The following is a 6,926-nucleotide window of genomic DNA, read 5'->3' as shown; positions in this document are numbered from 1 at the left end:
GGGATTCCTCACTGATTAATTGAAACATGTACACTGATCATAGAATTGCAGTGCTTCAGGTCTGCTGGATTTATCCCGTGTGTTCATAGTGTTTTAGATTCTCTTGTTGGAAGAAACAGTCAGGTGATTACCCTTGTCAACAAAACGTGTTTTTTTCTTTGGGGGTTAGAATGTTAGAATTTACAGATTATAGAATTTAACCATCCAACCTCCTGGTGTTGATTAATACAGAGATAATAATGGAATAACAGATAACAGTGTATTTTTTCCCTCTGAATCCATTTTTCTCTTTACAGATGTTAAAATACTAAGAATTTAGTATTACAATTACTGCATTTTCTTTGATATAAAACTGAGATTATAAAATGCACCAATATTTTTAATAATAATTTTAAGAAGGAAAAGACATTGTCATTAGATCTATAACATCGTTCTTTTTATTACTTAGAGTTGTATTTTATATTTATTGAAAGAATTCTTTTAGGATTAAATTTTTTACACAAGGAACAGTCATGGAAATACATAAAAGGAGAATGTAAACACAATTATTTGGTTAACGTATTTCTAATTTCTTCCAATTAAGAGATTAACTTTTTAGAATCACTTTTTGAGCTGTCACTGTTTGTAATGTGTTACATAAATTTTGGAATTGGACTTTACTTTTCTTATCTCTAAAATAGTAGTAATAATAACTCTCCTCCCTTGGGGTTGCTGCAAATGTGGAGTGAAATGAGGGTTAGCATAGTGCCTAGTACATAAGAAACACTCAATGAAATTTGTTAATAATTGTGCTATTGCTATTTATATTATATTCCTTTTGAGGTGGTATCTGATAAGTGGCCTAAAATTGGCATAAACAAAAATTTATTAATAGGCAGAAAGTCATTTTGCCTCACTATTCCCCACTTGATTGCTCTGGATTGTAAACTATTTTTTTTTTTTTTTTTTTGATGAGGCCAGGCCAGCTGTTGGGCTGGTTAAATCAGTAACTTTCCTCAGAATGAAATCATTCCTTCATAAAAAAAAAAAAAAGGGATAATAATCCTGTAACCCATGACTCCTTAGCAGAACAGAGAAAGATAAATAAATGTGAACACACTGTGTAAGCTTTGAAATGATATACAATGGTCATGTATTATGAATATCAATTTCATAAATATTGGTCGACTGATTATCTTAAGTCTATTTTGAAAAAAAAAAAGAAACAGAGTGTTGTATTCATTTTCCAGAAAGACCAGGCTTTTTTTTTTCCGCTTGGAACCTTAAAATAAAGACTCATAAATGAAAATAGCACGATTTTAATTTTTTCTCAGAACCCTCTGCTTAAGTGCCAAACCTTGGTATGTTAAAAGTAATTTTTCTTATGCAACCTCTGTAATCATGGGATGGGACCAGTGGCAAAAAGCACCATCTAAATTGAGATGCAAATCAGCAGATTCTAAGCAACAGCAGACAATATTGAGTGATGCCTTTGCATTGTGCCTCCCAGTGCAGAGGATCTAAGGATAGCAGCTATGCTTCCCCTTGCTGGTAATCCCATGTAGGGGTGAAGACTATATTTAACCCCTGAGCACTCTGACCAATGAGGATGAGAGTGCATTCATTGTTCAGTACCTCTTACATGTTCAGAGTTCACGTGAATGCAGGAGGTCGCCATGTACAAGCTCTGCAAAGATTTTTCTCATGTTTAATCTATTGAAAATTATTCTTAGCAAAATTGATTCTACCCCTCCAATTCTCTTTTCAATAATTTATGATGCTTCTACTTTTTTCCTAGAGAAAAAGTTCTATTGTTTTCTCCTCCTTTGATTGCTTTAAAATAAGAAATGGTGAGATGTGACTTAAAATCCAGTGCAATTTTGAAGAAGCCAACTCTTCCCTCCCTGTTCCATTCATCCCTATTTCTCCCATCTCTATTATCTTTAGGCAAACATTTAAATGAATACGTAAATAAAAATCCTCTACCCAGCTAACACAGTTACTTCAGAAATAACTTCACCGAGAGAACTTTCATTTTAAAGTGAATACATTAATAGACAAGTAATGTATAATATTTATTTTGGCCCCATTCCTGATTTTCTAAATTTAGGATACACTAATTTCTTTTAGGCCTCAGGCCACAAAAACTGGTATTTTCTGTCATGAATAGTGTATTCTCTTGGCTTGGAATGGGCATCTAAAAATACCTGTTCCTTATAATGGATGCTTATCTACAGAAATAACTAAGGGTTTTAAAGAGTTACTGGCAGAAATGAAGTAAATGCACATGCAAACTTCATATAGTACCATCTCAACATTTCCCTGAATCTGAAACAAAATTTCAAGGAAATCTCAGGTGATTTCAGAGATGCTGTAGGAGATTTTTTTGGGGCTCTTTATTCTCTACATATCAATATAAAATTCTCTCCATTGAACTTTTCTGCTTTTGAAGTGTGTAACATCAGTGTATTTCCACTGAGTATAAAAAGAACTTTAAAAATTTCAGTGTGCCTTGCTTTGGAGTTTACATTCTAATATGAATTCACAAGAAGAAATATAATACTGATTTATATTAACTTAGAACTATTGACTTAAAAACGTCATTAAACTTTTAATATCAGCACTTACTGCACATAAGTGCTGTTTATAAATCATTTACATGTTAATAAACATTATTAGGATTGGTAAAGTAGAGACAAAGAAATTTCAAACTAAAAGTTTAGGAGTAACTTGGATTTAAAAATCAATCAGATATGTCTACAAAACTTCATACAGAAAATAAGTCAATGTTGATATTGGGAATTAGGTCACAAAAATTATTTGCTGCCATAATTAGTTATTTTACCTCTTATAAAAATATATCACAACTGACCTAGACAAATAAAGAATTCACTCCTACGACTTCTTGGATAAATGTATTTATGCAATATGAACAGATTACTAAAATAAAATTAGCATACTTTTTCTGTTGTTATGCCTTTCATAATTTTTATTGTGATATCTCCCTTACTTCACTTTTTCTTTCTTTCTTTTTTTTACTTTGCTTTTTCTGCACTGATCTTTTTTGTTCTGTACAATATTCCTTTTTTAAAAAAATACAGAATGCTTCACGAATTTGCGTATCATCCTTGCATAGGGGCCGTGCTAATCTTCTCTGTATTGTTCCAATTTTAATGTATGTGCTGCCGAAGCAAGCACCAATATTCCACATTTTTTGTTTATATGATAACTAAGTTAGTCTGTAGCTCCTTGAAACTGGTAATTATATCTAAAGATGTTATTAGATTTAGGATCAGTGCAGGGGAGCAAAACATCTCTAGATATAGTTATGTCGGGATCCCTGGGTGGCGCAGCGGTTTGGTGCCTGCCTTTGGCCCAGGGCGCGATCCTGGAGACCCAGGATCGAATCCCACGTCAGGCTCCCGGTGCATGGAGCCTGCTTCTCCCTCTGCCTATGTCTCTGCCTCTCTCTCTCTCTCTGTGTGCCTATCATAAATAAATAAAAATAAAAAAAAATAGATATAGTTATGTGGACTTCCAAGTAGGTAAGTTCATGAGGCACATACCCAAAGTTATCAGACTTTGAAATTCAGTTTTATCCTTTTGTCTGTGGTGAATTTCCCCAAAAGCATTTCATCCTACTAATTTTAGAATTACAAATTGAAAAAAAAAAACTTTCATTCAAGATTACAAATGATAATTTTAAATTATAATGTTTTTCTCCTACTTGTTAGCTATGATTCTCCTTTTAAAACATCATCAATTGCTTGGTTGACTTTTAATACAGTGGATATAGACAAAATGATAAGTATATATTATTTTTTTTTATTCACTGGTTTTAAAATGATATTTTGGTGCCCTAGGAGACTTCAACATTGACCAGGGAGTGTATTTTTGTTATGATTAAGATCCCTTACTTAGACTTTTACATTGTGGACATGATTCAGTTTTTTGGTTGTTTTCTTTATGATCCTTAAATTTTTCCATCTGATGCCATTGGAAACTGATTCTAGTTGACATTTTTTTACATGATCACATTAATCTCTGAGAATCCCCTTACATCTGGAATAAAATACTTTAGGTTTATTTTGTACCTTTTGTACCTTAGACTTGGAACCAAGAATTTCTCCAACTTCCTGGTTATTTAATGAGAGATATTTTGGGCACCTGGATGGCTCAGTGGTTGAGAATCTGCCTTTGGCTCAGGTCATAATCCTGGATCCTGGGACGGAATCCTGCATTGGGATCAGCACAGGGAGCCTGCTTCTCCTTCTGCCTATGTCTCTGCCTCTCTCTGTGCCTCTCATGAATAAATAAATAAATGTTTTTAAAAATAATGAGAGATATTTTTGATATTAAATTATAAACACCAGAGTTGCCCATCACTACTTGGATTTTAGAATAAACAAAGTTGGAAATACACATTTTTAGGAGAAAATATTCATATGTTCACAATGATATTTCAAGATTTTTTTCAATCTAGTAGGTGAGAAATCATATCTTGGTGTGTCTAATTTGGACCTCTCCTATTTTGATAAACCCTGAAGTTTTGCACCCTCATATAATCTCAGGATTATTTTTTAAAAATATTTTATTTATTTTTTTGAGAGAGAGAGGGAGAATGAGCAGGGGATGGGCAATGGAAGAAGGAGAAGCAGACTTTCTACTAAGCAGGAAGCCTGATGTGGGGGTTCATCCCAGGACCCTGGGATCATGATCTGAGCCAAAGGCAGCTGTTTAATGGACTGAGCCACCCAGGTGTCCCAATCTCAGAATTATTTGTGAATTTTAAGAATAAATTATTTATTTATATCATATGCCTATTTTCCAGCAGATTGTTGATGCTCCTAGCTTTTAAATCTCCTTATATGTTAGGAAATAAGTCATTTTAATTAGTCTTTTTTTAAACAATGTATGCTTTCTTTTCATCTTTTTTTTTTCATTTTGATAAGACTGGACTATAATATGAACTGAAATGTCTATCTAAAAACAGCAAAACTTTAAAAAGTATATGAAACATCTGCTCTAAAGGAATCACAGATTGGGAATACTTTGGAAGTTGGGATTCAAAACAAAAAAAAAAAGTCAGCCAAGAGGATTCTGATATCAGAAGCAGTTTTTCTGCAAGATACCTCTACCAATTCCTGAGGGGTGGTTAACAGACAGAAAGATAAACTTTCCATGTTGGAGGGAAAACAGTAGCATTGGCATTCAAGGTCTGCCTAGAGTTAGCCAAACTGTGAAGGTTGAGGAGCCAGTCCTCCACAATACCATTCTTATGTCAGATACCAACTGCAGGTTCAGAGGGTCCTGAGATCACTCCCTCAGTTATGATAATTCTTTAGAAGGACTCATAGAACTCTCAGAAAGCTATTTTACTCATGGTTATGGTTTATTACAGGGAAAGAATACAGTTTAAAATCAGCCAAAGAAAGAGATACATGGGCAGAGTCTGGGAGGGTTTGAAATGTGAAGCATCTATTATCCTTTCCTGTAGTATCAGGACATGTTATTCTTTTGGCATTGATGTGAGACAACACACATGGAGTATTGCCAATCAGGGAAGCTCACCTGAGGCTGTGTTCAAAGATTTTGTTGGGGCTCTCTTACATAGGTATGATTGATTGATTGATTACTGACATGGTTGAACTTAGTCTCCAAAGCATGACCCAAAGTCCCTACCTTAAATTCCATGATTGTTCTTTTTGGCCTGGCTAATTTGATCCTATGACTATTGGTTGCAACTGGTTCCAATTAGGCTAGCAATTGTCCTAATAAAGACATTCCTTTAAAGAATGGTATATGTTATCTCCTAGAAGCTGATGGCAAAGATCTGACCTCTTTTTAAAGCATGTCTGAATTTTTTTCTACATAAGGAATCAATGAAGAAAAGAAACTCTGTCAAACCTTCCACACACTGAGGTGAGATTTGAAAGCCCACACTCTGTAGTAAGAATGAAAAAATTTGGAAGAGTCTTTATAAAAACTGAGATCTTATAGCAATTCATATAACCAGTGGAAAAGTGAAAATCATATATACAAATGTAACTTTAGAAATTAAAATTCAAAATTTAATGGAAAGGTTTATAAAAGTAGGTCTAAGTGAAGAAAAAATTACTAAACTAAAAAAGGGGCAGAAGTAAATACCCAGAATGAAGTATGTATAGACAAAGTTATGTAAGACACACACCAACATGTAAATATTATAGATGTCAGGGTGGAATTGCTACAAAAGCACCTCCAGAGGCTGGAGCCTTATCAGGGTTTCTGTACTTTTCAAGACTCCTCTGTTCCATGCATGGAGGAAATTAATATGTGGGAAAAAAACATTAAAGCTGTTAGTAGTGACCAGCACTGCTTGATGATTGCTGGCATAGGGGTTCTTCCTCAAAATAGACAGCAATTTCTCAGGTATGATTGAAGGTGTACTGACTATAAGCTCTAGAGTATTTAACTTTAACTTTGAAGTTAAGTTCATTTCAAAAGGAAAAGGTAGAAAAAATTTTCTCACATCTTGTGGCTATGCTTACCATAGGGGTCAGCTATTCTAGAACCAAAATTTCTGAAATTATTTTCCCTATATGTTTGCTGACAATAATAAAAATTTGGATGAAATTTGGAAGGTGGAAGGAAAGTAGCATTTGTATGCAGTTGGTGAAGGGCACAAGGCACTCCCAAAGCTCATGTATCTGGGGCTGAAGTCATGGTTCAACATGCTGGCTTTGGGCACCAGTCAATACTACAGCTAACCCAGATTGCACAAGACCTTCTTATCCAGCTTATTTTAGCTTTGGGCCAGGTATATGCAGATTAACAGAGTTGATGTCAGCTTTTTCAGAGCTTCCAATAGTCAACGTTGCAGGTGGTGGAAGATCAGATTCTAGTTTGTCTTCATTGATTCTAGCTGGCCCAATCTCTTCCTACTTCGTGTGCAGCTTTCCTTCCGT

The 6,926-nt window shown here is 34.4% G+C and overlaps 1 non-coding gene across 1 annotated transcript; it reads right to left on the bottom strand.

Moving 5' to 3' along the window:
* Positions 1 to 3,070: 3,070 nt before the first annotated feature.
* On the bottom strand, positions 3,071 to 3,177 carry LOC119867247. The gene has a single exon (XR_005382982.1). It is a non-coding gene; the product is annotated as a U6 spliceosomal RNA (small nuclear RNA).
* Between the last annotated feature and the right edge of the window lie 3,749 nt (positions 3,178 to 6,926).

Source organism: Canis lupus, chromosome 32 (genome assembly GCF_011100685.1).
Source record: "Canis lupus familiaris isolate Mischka breed German Shepherd chromosome 32, alternate assembly UU_Cfam_GSD_1.0, whole genome shotgun sequence".
Classification (NCBI taxonomy): Eukaryota; Metazoa; Chordata; class Mammalia; order Carnivora; family Canidae; genus Canis; species Canis lupus.
This window is presented reverse-complemented; position numbering and strand designations above follow the sequence as displayed.